The sequence below is a fragment of the Pinus tabuliformis genome, chromosome 5_1 (assembly GCF_031772625.1).
Source record: "Pinus tabuliformis cultivar Carrire ecotype Pingquan chromosome 5_1, CPIR1, whole genome shotgun sequence".
Classification (NCBI taxonomy): Eukaryota; Viridiplantae; Streptophyta; class Pinopsida; order Pinales; family Pinaceae; genus Pinus; species Pinus tabuliformis.
In genome coordinates, this window is record NC_142305.1 from 3,953,421 (window position 1) to 3,973,789 (window position 20,369).

Here is a 20,369-nt window from a genome sequence, read left to right on the forward strand (position 1 = left end):
TATATGTTTAGTGAAGGGGATTACTTTAAAATGTTAAATAACAATAAATAATAGTTTAATTTATTATTAAATCCAAGAAGGACACTTACGCTAATTTTATGTATAACAATAATAACTTGGAGGAAGTGTATTCTTACAAGTACCTAGGAATTGATATTCATCACAAGCTCAACTAGAACTATAGCATTGAGAAAAGGATTAACGGGGGGTGGAAAGCTTACTTTGGTCTTGAAAATAATTGTAAAACGACAATCCTTGTAACATGGGATAAAAAGAAGTTCCTCTTTGAAACTTTAGTCACTCCTATTATCTTATATGTATGTGAGGTTTGGGGTTGCAGCATCTCTAGGAAATCCTGGAGAAAGATTGAGCAAATCCAGAAGTGTTTTATAACGTATAACCTAAAAATTAAAAGTAATACACCATATCCTATTCTCCTTATTGAAGTAGGTCTTTCCCCTATCGAGAGCCTAGCTATGATTAGGCTTCTGTTGTACAAGCAAAAACTCAATAACATAGGCGATCATAGACTTCCTAAGCTAGCTTTAAATTCCAGCCAAAACCACCTAAGGCTCAAGTGGGGCAGTATAAAGACATGAGGGCCTGGTTAAACTATTGGGAGATCAACGAAAATGATGCATTTCAAAACATTAATAACATTAAAGATATTGTTACTTATAAGTTCAAAGAAAAAATGTGGTGTGAGAAAGATTTAGCGGCTAAAAGAAAATCAAATTATTATAAGAAGGTCATCGACCCCACCCTAGAGGATCAAAAGTATCTCTCTATTTTAACTAGCTCAAAGAAGAAAATCAATATAGCAAAGATTAGAACAAATCCTCATGAGCTCCATAGTGAAACAGGTCGTTGGGCAAGTAGCTCAAAGAAGAAAATCAATATAGCAAAGATTATAACAAATTCTCATGAGCTCCATAGTGAAACAGGTCGTTGGGTAGTTCTTAAAACACCATGGATAGAAAGGATTTGTCCTCTATGTGAGAATAGGAACATCGAGGATGAAAACCACTTCCTCTTAGAGTGCCCCACATACAACCACATTAGATCTCAATTTCATAATCTTTGTCACAATACTGACCTTCCTAACATTTTACAATGTCAAAATTATAGTGAGCTTGGAAGGCTTCTCTCCAAGCTTTTTGAGCATAGGAATAAAATCTTAAATCAAAATAAATAATTTGCTTCTTTAGGTCCGATAGACCAAAGTTTGGTCTCAATGGACGTTAACCATCATCATCATCATCATTAATTTTTTTTTTCTTCATCCTTTCTTTATTCATTAATATTATTTGTTTATTTAATTGATTATTAATAAATAATATTATTTATTTATTTATTATGCCATTAAAAATAAAAATAAAATAGACAAATACACCAAATTCTTGAAAAATTTATTAAAATAGGGGTTCTAAAAAGCAATATATTTATTTATTTAATTTAGTTATTTATTTATTTTTTAAATAAATAAATAGATGGAATACAAATAAAAATATAACTACTTATTAAATAAACTAAAAATATATAAAAGTAAAAATAAATAAATAATAAAATGGAAAAATACATAATAATAAAAAAAGGACTAAGAGGAGAGAGTAGGAATCCAACAGCTACTAATTTTCCAGCCATCTTCCATGTTAATGTTATTAGAAGACTTCTCAATTTCAATGGCTTCCCTAAACTTGCAGTGATGAAAATGAGAAATTTTCGCGATGACCTTAGCTTCCTCAATGCATATATGATGCTTGGTCTTCACTGCGTGCTCTGCTAAAGCAGAGGATTTGGTCCTCCCATGTTTGATATCAGCCGCATGTTCCTTAATCCTTTGGTTAATAGATCGACTCGTTTCGCCAATGTATGAGGTCCCACATGAACATGGGATGACATAAACACCTTTTAAATCCATAGGATTTACCTTACCTTGTCTTTAAGCTTCATATATGCATTGAGGAAGCTAAGGTCGTCGCTAAAATTTCTCATTTTCATCACCGCAAGTTTAGGGAAGCCATTGAAATTGAGAGGTCTTCTAATAACATTAGCAGGGAAAACGACTGAAAAATTAGTAGTTGTTGGATTCCCACCCTCTCCTCTTAGTAGTTTTTTTTTTAATCAATTTTTTTTTTTTTATTATTTATTTTTCAATTTTATTATTTATTTATTTTTAATTTATTTAATAAGTAGTTATATTTTTATTTGTACTCCATCTATTTATTTATTAAAAATAAATAAATATATTGTTTTGTTTTGCTAAAGCAAGAGTCATTCCTTCTATTCATTATAAAAAAAAAAAAAAACAAGTTACATATAATACACCAGCTCAAAGAGACCTGAGGGTCATAAAATCAATAATCCACTCAGGGCTTGGGAACCAAGCCAAAGCTTGATACATAGGCCTAGGGCCCACCAACTTGACTGTGAGATCTCCAAAAAACCTACCAAAGCCTAAACCATACGATCTGTATGGAAAGATCTATTTGAAGAGACACCTATCGGGACCGAAAAAGGCATATTCTTTGATTCCAAAACTGGACCTGATAAAAACTTAGTAACCATGCTAAACAAATTTCGGGTCCAAATGGTGGCATAAACATCATGAATGTAATCTGCTCGAAATCCACCGATTTCGACCTCACGGTTCAACATGCTCGGAACATAACAGTGATTCTTGACCCAAAAATTCAATGTCCTAATGTAGCAACCCGCCCCTAGAAGTCTATGTGATTTTCCGCAAATCCGACCCCAAGGGAGTTCTTTTGATCTGAGCCAGTAAATCTCACACCTAAACCGACGATTAAGGAAGAAATCACGTGGCCAAGACACCTGAAGTGTTACGGGTCACCCCTCCAATCTGCACGAACAATTATAGCCGTTGATCCACACAGAGAAATCCAACGGTAGAAAATCATATCGCACCGCACAAGTTAACCAGACAGTAGTGTGCGATGAAGGGCGGTTTTTCGAACCTTCCCTCTACCACGTGAAAGATGATGGATGGGATCACTGCAAAATCTCTAAAACCGTTTCCCTCTTTAGAGCGGTGTGATAATCCAAATACCGCCAAGGAAGCAGTTTTCCTCTCTAAGGCTCAAAAATGCTAAGAATCTGGCTGCGGATAAAACAATGATTCCTTCCACCTCTGCTCATCTTTCTTGCCTGAACCTTCCTCCTTGAGAAGAAGAGGGGCTCACCATCAATTAAGGAACTATGGTATCCATTGTGTTCCCCCCGAGGAACAGTGATGACTATCTCGCTGACTCCGGGGAAATTAGTGACCATCCATGTTTGACCCCCCACCAAAGACCTGAATGCCAGAAACTGATGACACATACTAAGGCCAAAAGGTTAAGAGCTAGCCTCCATGGATTTGTGTCTGAACACTCTCCTATCTTCTTCCTCTTGCTCATAGCAAAGAGTTCTCAGTTTGCTTTGTTGCACCTCCTGCCACTTCATAGAAACCTTGACCTCTGAACTGTTGACCCCCTGATTGGCAAGAAGGTCCGCCAGCTTGTTGGCATTCCTGCGAACATGATGGAAGCTGACAGTGTGTAGGTTTTGAAGGTGATCTTGAATTCTCTGGAGAACCCTGATTAATTTCCAGTGTTTGGAGACTTTCTCCGGCGTTTTTCCACTATTTATTCTTTTCACTGAGTTAATTACTAGTTCGGAGTCTGCTTCTACTATCACATTGCAGCAATTATCCTGACTAAGAAAATCCAGGCATTGCTCCAAAGCCATTAGTTCAGCCATGTTATGTTGGAAATAATACTGAGAGGGGGGGTGAATCAGTATTATCTAATTCTTTTAATAAATCTTCTTTATTTGTTCTTTGAATTATTTTTGCATGTCAGTACCATAAAATAATGAGCATGAACAAAGAAAACAGATAGTCACACCAAAGAACACAAGATGTAAGGTGGAAACCCAATGTGGGTGAAAACCACCTGCTGCAATATGTCTCTATCTTCTTTCAAATTAGAAACTCCTTTTACAATGGTTTTGTACTGGTGCAGTCCTTTACCAGTACGCAGGCTGCAACCTGCAGAGAGCTACAACTCTCTCTTGTTTTCCAGTCTCTCCTGGAAGGGAGCTACAACCCCCTACTTCTTTTCTTACAAGGACCACTTTTCATAAATTTTCAAACTGGATCCATAAGCATCAAGTATAAGAGAATCACCCAGTCAACTGTAGTAACCAGATCAACAATAATAGGACCAAACCCAGAACACAGCAATGATAAACAAAGATTTTAAGAGAAGTAAGCACCCTGCTCAACTGCTCGCCTGCTTACGTAAGCACCCTGCTCAACTGCTTGCCTGCTTACCGTACACACCCTGCTCAACTGCTTGCCTGCTTACAGTACGCACCCTGCTCAAGTGCTCGCCTGCTTACGTATGCACCCTGCTCAACTGCTCGCCTGCGTACGTCGCTCTGAGTCCATTGAACTGCCTGCGGACCTGCGCACCTGCAACCCTTCTGTGCCTGCGTATGTACGCACCTGCAACCCTTCTGTGCCTGCGTATGTACGCACCTGCAACCCTTCTGTGCCTGCGTATGTACGCACCCGAAACGCTTTGTTCCTGCGTATGTACACACTTTTCTCTCACTGTACCTTCGTACCTTCGGGCATAGATGATTTCAAGACTTCAGAAATAACCCAGACAGTCAGATCTACAGATCTAAACATGCGCCGAAGAGATCTCAATCCATCAGTAGATTCGCCTTATTTAGATCTAGACATACTCCCAAGAGATCATAATATTTCAGATCTAGCCCTCATAAGATATTCAACCCAAAACATGCTCAAGCCAAATGATCTCCTTTGCTTTATATAGGAGAGCTCTTCCTTAAATCATGGATCAATACCACGGGCCGACACCATAATAACACAATATCGTCGGCTAAATACCAAGAGTAAAACATAAGAAAACCCCACATGTGAATTTCTTTGCCTTGAAATGTGTGCACTGGGGGTACGCACCTCCTGAACGGGATAACTGCGGGTATGTACGCACTTTATGTAACACTTACCTGCGTGTACGCACCTTATGTAAGGTGTACCTGCGTACCCCTTATTTTCTTCAATATTTGATAGCTGATCATCAATCTCTGCTGCTGACTTGAAGTATTGTGATCTATCACCTGAATGGGTTGCCTTCAAGGACAACACTTTAGCCATAATTCCAACAATCTCCCCCTTTGGACTTGATGGCAACCTCAAAACTTCAGCTTCATTCTCCCCCTTTGAAATCAAGGGCAAAGGGTTATGCTCCCCCTAAGAACATGCTCCCCCTGAATATGAACCAGATCTGCAACGAAGAACCATAATCCACCATGAAAGAGATAGAGACATATTGCAGCTACTTCCAAGATCTCCTTCTGCACATCCTCCATAATGCCAACAATGCATTATATGCTCCCCCTGAACCTGTACCATCAATGTGAAGAGGTTCAGCAATAAGATGATGCATCAACAACCCCTAGCTTTTGCCTGAGGTATTCAAAAGTGTCCCTGGGCAATGGTTTGGTGAGAATATCAGCAATTTGTTCCTTAGAAGGAACATACTCCAACTTGACCTTCTGTTCAAGCACTTGTTCCTGGAGAAAATGATACTTGATTGGTATGTGCTTGGTTTTTGAATGCATAACCGGATTCTTTGAGATGCTGATTGCACTTGTGTTATCACATAATATGGGAATAGGTGGTGTACAAGTGATTTGAAAATCCTGCAAAATCTGCATCATCCAAAGGAGTTGGGTGCAACAAGATGCAGCAGCAACATATTCCGCTTCAGCTGTAGACAAGGCAATCGAACTCTGTTTCTTGCTGAACCAAGATACCAGTCTGGAACCCATAAAGAACGCACCACCACTTGTGCTTTTCCTGTCATCCACGCTTCTGGCCCAATCTGCATCTGTATAAGCATGAAGTGTAAGATTTGTATCTCTAGGATACCATAAGCCATAATTTTGAGTCCCTTGAAGATATTTGAAAATTCTCTTTACTGCCTGAAGATGAGTCTCCTTCGGATTTGCCTGAAATCTTCCAACTATTCCAACTGCATGCATGATGTCCGGTCGGGTACCTGTCAAATAAAGTAAACTTCCAATCATAGATCTGTAGGTTGGTTGATGTACTGCTGCAGATTCATCATTTTCACTGAGGCTACATCCTGTGACCATGGGTGTACATACTGGTTTTGCATCTTCCATACCATATTTCTTCAAAATCTGTTTGAGATACTTGGTTTGAGATAAAAAGATTCCTCCTTCTTTTTGTTGGATTTGCAAACCAAGGAAATATGTCAGTTCTCCTAGCAAGGACATTTCAAATTCTTTCTGCATGACCAAGGCAAAGCTTTGACTCATAGCTTCTTCATTGCTCCCAAAAATAATGTCATCTACATACACAACAAGTATTAGCAATTTGTCATTTTCAACTTTTATATAAAGATTGCTATCTGCTGATCCTTTTGAAAAGCCTTGTTGATGAAGATATTTGTCCAAACGGTAGTACCAAGCCCTTGGAGCTTGTTTGAGACCATAGAGAGCCTTTTTCAATCTGCATACAAGATTTGGATCATTTCCAAGAATGAACCCATCTGGCTGTTCAATGTACACTTCTTCTTCCAAGTCTCCATTCAGAAAGGCTGATTTCACGTCCATTTGAAATACTTTGAAGTTTTGAAAACTTGAGAGAGCAAGGAACATTCGGATGGCCTCAAGTCTTGCAACAGGAGCAAAGGTTTCTTCAAAGTCTATTCCTTCTTGCTGCGCATACCCTTTACAAACAAGTCTGGCTTTGTTTCTAATTACTTCTCCATTTTCATTCAATTTATTTTTGAAGACCCATTTTGTTCCGATAACATTCTTATCTTTTGGTCTAGGAACCAGCTCCCAAGTGTTGTTCTTTTCGATCTGCTCAAGTTCTTCATCCATTGCTTTCACCCAACATTCATCTTTGCATGCCTCTTTCACATTTTTTGGTTCAGTAGAGGAGAGTAATGCCAAATAGCTTGAAGCTTCTGCAATTGTTCTTCTTGTTTGTACACCTGCTTCTTTCTGCCCCATAATCTGAGATTCTGGATGATTCTTCTGAACATATCTGGATGGAGTCTTTTCTTCTATTCTTGTTTGCTCCTCTGGTTCTTCTTGAGGTTCTTCTTCTTCATCATTCTGTTGTTGGGGGTAGCCTTCATCTTCTTCGATGTCTTCATGATGTACTTGCCTAGGAATGTATCCCTTCTCATCAACCACTACATCAATGCTGTCAACAATTCTGCCAAGTCTTTTATTGTAGCATTTGTATGCTTTGCTATGTGGAGAGTAACCAAGAAGAATGCCTTCATCTGCTCTAGGTTCAAGTTTGCCAATCTGCTCATCAGTATTCTTGATATAGCATTTGCTCCCAAAGATTTTGAAGTGCTTTACCGAAGGAGTCCTACCACTCCAGAGCTCATGAGGAGTTTGAGTGCTGTTCACCCGGACATTTGTTTTATTGAGAATAACAACCGCAGAATGTGCAGCTTCACCCCAGAAAGTTGCGGGAGTTCCTGACTCATCAAGCATAGCACGAGCCATTTGTTGGACTGTTCTGTTCATTCTTTCCACAACTCCATTTTGCTGAGGAGTTCTTGCTGTAGAGAATTCTCTTCTTATCCCATGTTCTTCACAGAAATCGGAAAATTCATTTGAAGTAAATTCCCCACCTCTGTCGGATCTGAGGCACTTAATTTTGTGACCTGATTCATTTTCAACCAAGGCTTTGAAGGATTTGAATTTTTCGAATGCTTCATCTTTGTGCTTCATAAGTCCTAACCAGACAAACCTGGAGAAATCGTCAATGAATAATATCAAGTATTCTTCTCCTCGAGGTGTTCTTTTCCTGAAAGGACCACATGTATCTGCATGTACTAGCTCAAGAGGCATGCTAGCTGATCCTTCTTTCTCCTAAAAGTTAGTTCTGGTTTGTTTTCCAAACTGACATGATTTGCATATGGTGTTGTCAGGAATTTTGATATCTGGAAGGTCGCGAACTGCCTGATATTTGCATGCTTTCCTTATTTGTGAAAAGCTTAGATGTCCCAACCTCCGATGCCATAACCAGTGCTCATCATCCTTGCTCAGATAGCATTGTTGTTGTCCTTCTTCAAATATGTACAGATTATTTGGAGTTCTTTTGCCTTTGATCACTGTTTTACCTGTATCAAGATCACGAACAAGACATCCATTTGATCTGAATATAACCTCGGTTCTTTGATCACACATCTGGCTGACACTTAGAAGATTATGCTTCAATCCATCAACATACAAAACATTTCCAGCCTTGACCTTTTCTTTTAACTGAGCAATGCCTTTTCCTTTTATAGTTGCAGGAGTATCATTTCCAAAAGAGACTTTCTTTCCCTTTTCTAGAGTAGAATAAGACTCAAGTTTTTCTTTATCACCTGTCATATGCTTCGAACATCCACTGTCAATGTACCATAGATTTTCCTGTCCCTCTGCATAAAATGCTATCCCACATCTTTCTGTTTGAGGTTCCTTTATTCTCCATGTTTTGGTGCTTGAGGCTTGTTCCTTTTTCTGCTGAAACCTGCTCCTGCATTCAGAGTCTTCATGACCAAAGTTATTGCAAATAGAACATTCAACTTCATTTTCAAGAACCGAAAAGTTGTTATAGGTCCTTTTTGTAATCCCCGTCATACTTCTTTGTTTTTGAGCTTCCCTAGTCATGATCGTTTTATATGCAACACATTGAGCTGCTTTGTGACCAAAGTTATGGCAAGAAAAGCATTGTCCATTGAAGAAACTTCTGCGGTTATCGAATCTACCAGCCAATTGATTGTAATTTCTATTGTCATCTATTCTTGAACCAAATTGAGAAGATTTTACCTGTGGCTGGTTGTAGCTTTTGTTCACCCTTAAGATGGATTGCCCCTGATAGTTTCTGTTTGTAATTCGTCCCTGCTTTACCTGATGATCTTCATTATGCTTTTGCTCATTTCTTCTTGCTGCATCAAGATAACTTTTTGAGGTGGATGCTTGAGAAGTTTCTCCATTATAGCCCAGACCTGTCTTGTTTAGTGGAGACCGCTGCACATTGATAATCTCATCCAAAGTTTTAGATCCTTTGACAAAATTGAGATTAATAGCTTTTGTTTTCTCAATCTCTTTTCTAAGACCAACAATTTCACCTTCTAATTTTTCAAGATGTTTTTCCTTTTCATCAATTTGAAATTGTAGAGTATCAATGATCATGTTCTTTTCTTCTATACATCTCTTGAGTCTAGTAATTTCATCATAAAGGTTATCCACATCTATAGCATCCATATAATCATCATCTTCAAATGCCATTAACAACTTATATTCATTACCTTGTTCATCTTCATCACTGTTTGATAGACCATCACTATCTTCATGAGTGTAGTAGCTTTTCTTATTTGCATTCTGTTTCTTGTTCCATCTAGCAGGTTCCTTTCCTTTATCCTTATAAGGACATTTTGCAGCATAATGACCTACTCTTCCACAAGCAAAGCATTTAAAAGGTAACTTACCTCTGAACCTTCCAGAACCCCTTTGAAGATTTCTGACAAAATTTGATTCTTCTTCCTCTTCTTCTGGGACGTGGCTCGCTTCATAATAATCTCCTTTGCCTGATGCCTTGAAAGCAGCTTCTCTTCTGTCTGATGGACCTCCCTTTCTCATTTCATAAGCAATTAGAATTCCATGCAGCTGAGACATAGTAAGAATTCGTAGATTTTCCTTTTCTTCTATTGCAGATACTTTAGATTCAAACTTGGGGGACAATGATCTTAGAACCTTTTCAACCACAATAGCCTCTTTTATTTCTTCACCCAAATTTTTCATACAGTTAACAACCTCATCTACCTGAAGAAAATAGTTAGCCACACTTTCATCATTATACATTTTGAGAGTCTCATACTGAATTCTGAGAGTTTGAAGTTTAGCACGCTTTACCTGTTCATCTCCTTCATAGCTCGTGACAATTTTGTCCCATATCTCTTTTGCGGATTTATAGTGCATTACCTTCATGAATTCTGATTGAGATATACATCCTAATAGAGTACTGACTGCTTTCGCATTTGTTTCATACTTCTTTTTCTCGGCTGCATCTGTAGGAGTAGCTGAAGGAAAAGCGTAGCCTGTCTCTACGATGTCCCAAACTTCTGTACCAAGAGATTGAAGATAGGCAGTAACTCTTACCTTCCAATAATTGAAGTTTGTCCCATCAAAAACCGGTGGCCTGATTGATGCTTTTCTCTCGTAGTTGCTCATGATGAACGATCTACCTTCAAGCGATCAAGCTTCTCTGAAGGACCTGCTCTGATACCAATTGTTGGAAATAATAATGAGAGGGGGGGTGAATCAGTATTATCTAATTCTTTTAATAAATCTTCTTTATTTGTTCTTTGAATTATTTTTGCATGTCAGTACCATAAAATAATGAGCATGAACAAAGAAAACAGATAGTCACACCAAAGAACACAAGATGTAAGGTGGAAACCCAATGTGGGTGAAAACCACCTGCTGCAATATGTCTCTATCTTCTTTCAAATTAGAAACTCCTTTTACAATGGTTTTGTACTGGTGCAGTCCTTTACCAGTACGCAGGCTGCAACCTGCAGAGAGCTACAACTCTCTCTTGTTTTCCAGTCTCTCCTGGAAGGGAGCTACAACCCCCTACTTTTTTTCTTACAAGGACCACTTTTCATAAATTTTCAAACTGGATCCATAAGCATCAAGTATAAGAGAATCACCCAGTCAACTGTAGTAACCAGATCAACAATAATAGGACCAAACCCAGAACACAGCAATGATAAACAAAGATTTTAAGAGAAGTAAGCACCCTGCTCAACTGCTCGCCTGCTTACGTAAGCACCCTGCTCAACTGCTTGCCTGCTTACCGTACTCACCCTGCTCAACTGCTTGCCTGCTTACAGTACGCACCCTGCTCAACTGCTCGCCTGCTTACGTACGCACCCTGCTCAACTGCTCGCCTGCGTACCTCGCTCTGAGTCCATTGAACTGCCTGCGGACCTGCGCACCTGCAACCCTTCTGTGCCTGCGTATGTACGCACCTGCAACCCTTCTATGCCTGCGTATGTATGCACCTGCAACCCTTCTGTGCCTGCGTATGTACGCACCCGAAACGCTTCGTTCCTGCGTATGTACGCACTTTTCTCTCACTGTACCTACGTACCTTCAGGCATAGATGATTTCAAGACTTCAGAAATAACCCAGACAGTCAGATCTACAGATCTGAACATGCGCCGAAGAGATCTCAATCCATTAGTAGATTCGCCTTATTTAGATCTAGACATACTCCCAAGAGATCATAATATTTTAGATCTAGCCCTCATAAGATATTCAACCCAAAACATGCTCAAGCCAAATGATCTCCTTTGCTTTATATAGGAGAGCTCTTCCTTAAATCATGGATCAATACCACGGGCCGACACCATAATAACACAATACCGTCGGCTAAATACCAAGAGTAAAACATAAGAAAACCCCACATGTGAATTTCTTTGCCTTGAAATGTGTGCACTGGGGGTACGCACCTCCTGAACGGGATAACTGCGGGTATGTACGCACTTTATGTAACACTTACCTGCGTGTACGCACCTTATGTAAGGTGTACCTGCGTACCCATTATTTTCTTCAATATTTGATAGCTGATCATCAATCTCTGCTGCTGACTTGAAGTACTGTGATCTATCACCTGAATGGGTTGCCATCAAGGACAACACTTTAGCCATAATGCCAACATGTTATTGGTAGTTGTACCTAGGTGACAATGAAAGATGAAGATGATACTTCCCTTGGCATCCCTAAGGACTCCTCCATACCCAGCAGGACCTGGGTTTCCTTTTGACGCTCCATCAATGTTATATTTTAGATATCCTTTTGGGGGAGGGTGCCAAAAATCCTTCTCCATATCCCTTGCTGTAACCTTCCTATTAAGACCTTGAGGAGAAAGACCCTGCAACCCCAGCTGTCTGAGAATTATCCCATCCCTATCTGAGGGAGGATTATTAGGGTGGTTGAGAATAGTGGTAGCCACTGTCTCCTTAAGTTGTTTCAGGATTGTCTCAAACAGGCGAAATGGGGGATTTTTTTCCTCCTTGAAAATTCTTTTGTTCCTTTCCTTCCAAACATTCCATATGATGAAGCTTGGTGTAAGGGCCCAGGCTGAGTTGAGAATTTCAAAATCCGTAAAGTTTCCCCTCCAACTATTGAGGGTATTGATAATGCTCCCTCCATCCCTATCTGATTGTTGAAAGATTTTGGCAAATGTGTCCCATAACTAGGAGGTGAAAATGCAGCTGTTGAGTAGATGCTCTGTTGTTTCTTCTTGCTCCCCACATAGTAGGAATCTAGAAGGCCCCAGAACACCCCTCTTCCTGATGTTGTCCCAAGTCAGGATTTTCCTATGGTATACCAACCACATGAAGAGTTTAATTTTCATCCACCCTTAGTGCCTCCAAATTTTCTGCCAGATTTTGTCCGGAACCTGAGTATCCAGCTCAAGGAGAATGCCTTTTTCTTCTTTAATATTAAAGGTGCCCTCTTTATTATTGCCCCATCTCAGTTGGTCTTGTCCCTCTGAAACTAAGATCATCCTTTGTTCCACAATTTTCCTTAGCTCCTCTGCTTTTGTTTTCAAGGGGTTGTTATTTCTGCAATCAATGTTATTCCAGATTCTCCATTTCTCCATCTGCTGAGTGTAATCCCAGAAGTCCTTTACTTTTATTAATCCTTGTGAATTTTTCTCATGTTTAAGGTCTAGGAAGTATTCTTTCAACAATATTGATTCCTGTTGCCACTTATCTTCCCAAAAAAGAGCTAGATTCCCTTCTTTGATTTCCCAGAAACTATTTTCTTGAACTAATCTTCTGTTCTCCCAGGCTTTGTTCCAGATATATGATCCCTTAATGTTACTTGACATTCTTATGAGGTCATTAGTTTGCCAGGATCCTGCATATTTTTCTTTCCAAATATTTGCCCATTGAGTCTTTGGATTTTGAACCCAGCGCCACCATAGTTTGGCCCCTAAAGCCTTATTGAGTATTTCCTGATTGTCCAATCCAAGCCCTCCATGGTTTTTGGGTTTGCAAATTTTTTCCCAAGACACTAAGGCCCATTTCTTCTTCATCTCCTCCTTACCCCAAAGGAAGTTGCTTTGTATATTTCTGAATTGCTGCAGGACACCTTTTCGAGCTGGGAGTGCAGATAACATAAAAATGGGGATGGCTTGCAAAACCTCTTTTGTAAGAACCAACCTACTTGCAAGATTTAAAGATCTGCATGTCCATTTACTGACTTTATCCTACAACTTATTAATCAATGGTTCCGATGGCTTGCAAAACCGCTTTTGTAAGAACCAACCTGCTTGCAAGATTTAAAGATCTGCATGTCCATTTACTGACTTTATCCTACAAATTATTAATCAATGGTTCCCAAATGCTTTTGAGCATTAGTTTAGCAGTTAGAGGGACTCCCAAATATTTTGAGGGAAGGGAATCCCTTTAAAAGCCAAGACTTTGGAGATATTCCTTTGAATCACAATATTAGTATTAAAGAAAAAGATTTTTGATTTGGAGAGATTAACATCCATACCTGAGGCCATGGTAACGACGTTCACGATTTGTTTATATGCTAAAGCTTCTTTGACTGTGGGGACTCCTTGTAGCATTGTATCATCTACAAATTTTTGATGAGTTAGAGCTTGACCAGTCTCAGTTAATTGAAGGCCTTTAATTTTTCCTGCTACTTTAGCATTCTTGATGGACCTACCAAGTCCTTCCATCATGAGAATGAAAAGAAATGGAGAGAGTGGGTCTCCTTTTCTGAGGCCTCTAGAAGGACTGAAAATCTCAGAGGGAGAGCCATTCACCAAAATAGAGAAGTTGGAGGAAGTAACTAAGGCCATCACCCACCTGACCCAATTATGGTCAAATCCAAAAGCAATAAGTACCCTCTTCATATAGGTCCAATTTACCTTATCATAAGCTTAGGCGATATCTAATTGCATGATCATTCCAGCCTGCCTTTTGCTACTTAACGTGTGAACCACTTCTTGGGCTTGAATGATGTTGTCTAAAATTTGTCTGCCTTCCACATAACCGGATTGTTCCCTTGAAACCAGGGAAGGAAGCACAGGTTTAAGTCTATTCTCCACTACTTTGGATATTATCTTATAAACCACATTGCATAGAGCTATGGGTCTAGACTTATCCGATGTTTTAGCCATGTTCTGTTTAGGGATAAGGGAGAGAAATGAGGTGTTGAGCACTTTAAAATAGTTATGTTCAACCTGGAATCCTCCACTACATTCAAAATATCCTGCTTGACAATATTCCAGCATGCTTTAAAAAAATCCACGTTAAAACCATCCGGACCTGGTGCTTTTCCACTCTGCATTTCTTTGAGGACATCATCTACCTCCTTTTTAGAAACTGTCCTATTTAGATTGAAATTGTCCTCTCTGAATACCAACTTTGGTATGTTTTTAGTTACCTCATTGATGGACTGTTTTCTATCTGAATTACTTTCCTGAGTAATGCTTCGGAAGTGCTGAACTAACACTGCTTCAATATTTTCAATGGAGGTGAGAAGATCCCCTGCTTTGTTCTTAATTGAAGATATTCTGTTGTGCTTTCTATTCTCCACGGTGGACCTATGAAATTTTTTTGTGTTACGCTCCCCTTCTTTTAGCCATTGAATCCTAGACTTTTGTCTCCAAAAAATTTCCTCTTGTCTACACAGATAAATATATTTTTCTTAAGAACCCCTATTTTAATAATATTTTCAAGAATTTGGTGTATTTTTTTATCTATTTTATTTTTATTTTTTATGGCATAATAAATAAATAAATAATATTATTTATTAATAATCAGTTAAATAAAATTAATTAGTAAATAAAAGATGAAGAAAAAAATTAATAAATTAAACTATTATTTATTATTATTTAGCATTTTAAAGTAATCCCTTTCACTAAACATATATAGTTATTCAGTTGTTTTATAATATTATTTTTATAATTTTCCCTCCCTAGTCAAATATAGTTGTTTTTCCCCTAACAGTCAAGTTGACCTATCTTCTTATTTAACCTTCATCTAATATCTGTCTCTTCATCTTGTCTTGCACATGAACCACACCGGTTGGTTCGAAATGTGTCGACCAAATATTCCCTATGTGATTTTCTCCGGAAATTTTCATGAATTAACAAACTAAATGAAATATTTATTTATTTAATCAAAACCAATATTTATTTATTTATGTGTTTCAAATATTAATATTTAATTATAGATTTATGTAGTCTAAACATATTTATTTTATTCAAAACTTTAATAAATAAACAAAGAAAGAAATAAATAAATAAATAATTTAGTGATAAATATATTTATCCAAAATTCAATATTTATATATCTAGTCCAAACATTATTTAATTTTGAATAAATAGATCAATAATTTATTTTTTTCGGTATTTACTAAATACATAGATATAATATATATTATTAGCACAATCAGATTAATAAATTTCTTCAATTTTTCTTTTTTATATTTATTTATTTTTTTAGTCAAAAAGCGAATAAAATATTTAGTCAAAACTAAAAAAAATTATTCATTTTTCTTAATCAAAACTAAATGAAATAATTATTTATTTAATCAAAATCAATATTTATTCATTTAGGAGTTGTCTTTAGTGCGACTTTTTGGACTTTCCCATGCCGGAATCCAGTGGAAAAATTTGAGGTGAAATCTTGATTTGTGCTATTTAAATTAGTTTTTTGACTCAACATCCTGGAAAACCCCTAGGGCACTTTGATTGCACAGGATTACCCATCAAGCTTCTAATTTCAATAAATTCCTACCATATTTTAGAGAAATGAGACTGGAAAAACCCACCGTAAAAGCTTTCAAAAAGTCACACTAAAAACAACTCCATTTATTAATGTGTTTTAAATATTAATATTTAATTATAGATTTATGTAGTGTAAGCATATTTATTTTTATTCAAAACTTTAATAAATAAACAAAGAAATAAATAAATAAAATATTTATTTAGTCATAAAGATATTTATCCAAAACTCAATATTTATGATGATGATGGTTAACGTCCGCTGAGACCAAATAATGGTCTATCAGACCTAAAGATACAAATTATCTATTTTGATTTAAGATTTTATTCCTATGCTCAAAAAGCTTGGAGAGAAGCCTCCCGAGCTCACTATAATTTTGACATTGTAAAAGGCTAGGAAGGTCAGCATTGTAACAAAGATTGTGAAACTGGGATCTAATGTGGTTATACGCGGGGCACTCTAAGAGGAAGTTGTTTTCATCCTCGATGTTCCTATTCTCACATATATGGCAGATCCTTTCCGTCCATGGCATTTTAGGAACTGCCCAACGACCTATTTCACTATGGAGCTCATGAGAATTCGTTCTAATCTTTGCTATATTAATTTTCTTCTTTGAGCTAGTTAGAATAGAGAGATACTTTTGATCTTCTAGGGTGGGGTTGATGACCTTCTTATAATAACTTAATTTTCTTTTAGCCGCTAAGTCTTTCTCACACCACATTTTTTCTTTGAACTTAGAAGTAACAATATCTTTAATGTTATTTATGTTTTGCAATGCATCATTTTCGTTGATCTCCCAATAGTTTAACCAGGCCCTTGTGTCTTTATTCCACCCTCGATTGAGCCTTAGGTGGTTTTGGCTAGAATTTAAAGCTAGCTTAGGAAGTCTATGATCATCTATGTTACTGATTTTGTGCTTGTACAATAGAAACCTAAGCATAGCTAGGCTCTTAATAGGGGAAAGACCTGCTTCTATAAGGAGAATAGGACTATTGGGTTGTGTTATATTCTTTCCATGTAGTTAATAGGGGGTTTGAAGGGCACCCGTAACCCCACTTTATGGGGTCCGGGGCAGCGCCCCGGAAAATTTTGGTTTTCGGCCATATGTTAGGTTGGGCGGACCCACCTATGGTTTTGTGCATGATTTTCGCACATGTTTTTTGGACGCGATGGTTTTCGGTCCATGGTATTGGACGCGATGGTTTTCGGTCCATGGTATTGGATGCTTTGGCATGTATAAATATGTATTGTAACATTGAAAGGAACATAATGAAAAATCAAGCTGGTAGTCCCGGTTTTGGGATCCAGGGAAAAATCTTTGTGCATATGTGTTTTATGGGTTATGCTCTCGCATTGTTTATTTTATTTGTTTAAGAATTCGTATGCAGGTAATTTCTGTACAGGGTTAAAACCTACATTTGGTATCAGAGCTGTTTTGGCTTCAAGGGGACGCCTTTGTTGCTGAGGGGTTTCGCTCGGGCTTGTGGTAGACCCTGTTCAGTGGGAGATCTGCGAGATCAATTCTGGTGGTGAAAGAAGATGGCGAGCAGTGGAAAGATAGAGATTGAGAAGTTCAATGGTCAGAATTTTGAGTTGTGGAAACTCAAGATGGAGGATCTGTTGGTGGATAAAGATCAGTGGATCGCGGTAGATCCGGGTACTAAACCATCGGGAGTGACCGATGAAGAATGGAAGAAGTTGGATCGGAAGGCAAAGAGCACAATACGATTGTGTGTCTCGGATTCAGTATTGCTGAATGTATCAGGGGAAGCTACGACAAAGGCTTTGTGGGTCAAGTTAGGGACTTTGTACCAATCTAAGTCTCTGGTGAATAAACTGTTCCTGCGGAAAAAGCTGTATAACCTGAGGATGAAAGATGGAGACTCGGTGACAGAGCATCTGAATGCGTTTAATACTGTGGTAAGTCAGTTATTATCTGTTGATATTAAAATTTCAGATGAAGATAAGTGCATCAGTCTTTTGTGTTCTCTACCAGATTCGTGGGATAGTCTGGTTATTGCAATAGGTAGCAATGCAACTGCTTTGCAGTTTGATGAAATAGTCTCAGCCTTGCTGACGGAGGAGATGAGACGGAAAAATATGGACAACCAGAATGGTGATGCCTTGTCTGTACGAGGACGGTCCCAGAACAAAAACAAAAATAAGTCATCGAGTGGGAGATCTAAATCTAGAGGGAGATCTAAATCTCCGGGAAAACCTACAAAGGTGGTGTGCTGGAAATGCGGAAAGGAAGGGCACTTCAGAAGGGATTGTAAATCTAAAGCTCCTGATAAAGGAAAGGGATCTGATGATGCTCCTTCTGCAGAGGCGAAAACCACCTCAGATGAAGGTGGGGATGTGTACCTGGCTTCTTCAAGTACACATGTAGATCATGAGGCATGGTTAATTGACTCAGGTGCATCCTTTCACTTCACTCCCCATAGAGAGTGGTCCTGTGAGTATGAGAAATACGATGTTGGTGATGTCTTCTTAGGAGATGATAGGAAGGCTAGAATCATTGGTCGGGGAAAAGTAAAGTTGAAGTTGCAAGGTGGAAGGGTTAGAACACTTCCGGGTGTTCTACATATTCCTGCATTGGCCAGAAATTTGATTTCTGTAAGCAAGTTGGATGATGCAGGTGTAAAGACGGTGTTTGAGAAAGATACCTGCAAGATGGTTTGAGGAGCACTGATATTAATGCGGGGAGTTCGGATTGGAACTCTGTACAAGTTGCAAGGTAGCACTGTTGTTGATGGGTGCAATAGTTCTATGGTTCCTGAAAATGGAGTAGAGAATCTAGTGCTCTCTGGAGAGAAGACCATGTTGTGGCATCAAAGGCTTGGACATATTGGAGAGAAGGGCCTTTGAATACTTCATGGTAAAGGTATGGTAGAAGGTATGAATAATAGCTCTCTGGATTTTGATTTCTGTGAAAATTGTGTATATGGGAAGCAGAATCAGGTGAGTTTCCCCTCTGGTGGTAAGAGGACGAAACAGATATTAGAGCTTATGCACAGTGATGTGTTTGGACCTGTGAAGGTTCCATCACTGGGTAAGTCTGTGTACTATGTATCATTCATAGATGACTTCTCAAGGAATACATGGATATATTTTCTTAAGAAGAAATCTAAAGTCTTTGACAGGTTTAAAGAATTTAAGGCTCTGGTGGAAAATCAGACAGAGAAGAAGATAAAGGTGTTGAGGTCAGATAATGGTGGAGAATTTTGTAGCAAGGAATTTGAAGAATTTTGTAAGAAGTGTGGTATAGCACGGCAGAAGACTAATCCATATACACCTCAGAAAAATGGAGTCGCAGAAAGAATGAACAAGATGTTGATGGAAAGGGCAAGAAGCATGCTCAGTGGTGCCGGGTTAGGATAGGAATTCTGGGCAGAGGCGGTGGATACTGCATGTTACCTGATCAACAGATCACCTTCATCAGCGTTGGAGGATAAGACTCCACAAGAAGTATGGACTGGTAAGAAACCCTCTCTTTCACATCTAAGGGTATTTGGATGTGATGCATATGTACATGTTCCAAAGGAGAAACGAACCAAGTTGGATAGTAAATCTGAAAAGTGCATCTTTATTGGGTATAAGGATGGTTTAAAGGGTTATAAGCTTTGGAACCCAGTCACACGGAAGGTTGTGTACAGCCGAGATGTGTTGTTCAGAGAGGTAAAAGATGTTATTCAACATGAAGTCCAACCAAAGGAACCTGAGAAGATAGAGTTTGAGCCAAAGGAGGAAGAATCAGACTCTGCAGCAGAGGAGGAATCAGAAGATGAAGAGCCACAAACTCCGGCTGTGAGAAGATCAGTTCGAGAAAGAAGGCAGCCAGAAAGGTATAGTCCATCTGCTTTCAGTTCAAATTTTGCTCTGTCTGTTACTGATAATGATCCCAGAACTGTGAAGGAAGCAGTGGATTCAGAGGATGGAAAACTCTGGAAAGAGGCCATGGTCGATGAAATGGCATCTTTGCACAAAAATGAGGCTTGGGATCTGGTGGAGTTACCGGATGGAAGGAAACCCATTGGCAGCAAATGGGTGTTCAAGAAGAAGACAAATGCAGAAGGAAAGGTGGAGAAATACAAAGCTCGGTTGGTAGCAAAAGGTTATTCCCAGGTGCCGGGAATTGATTTTGGTGATATTTTTTCTCCTGTTGCCAAGGTAACTTCTATTAGATTACTTTTATCTGTTGTTGCTGCTTTTGATTTTGAGGTAGAACAGATGGATGTGAAGACAACATTTCTTCACGGGGATTTGGAAGAGGAAATCTACATGAAGCAACCTGAAGGCTTTACGGTGAAGGGTAAGAAAGAACTGGTATGCAAGTTAAAGAAGTCTCTGTATGGGTTAAAACAGTCACCAAGGATGTGGTATCAGAAATTTGATACATTTATACGGGGACTTGGCTTCACCAGAAGCAAAGCAGATCATTGTGTGTATTTTAAATTAATTGGTGACCGT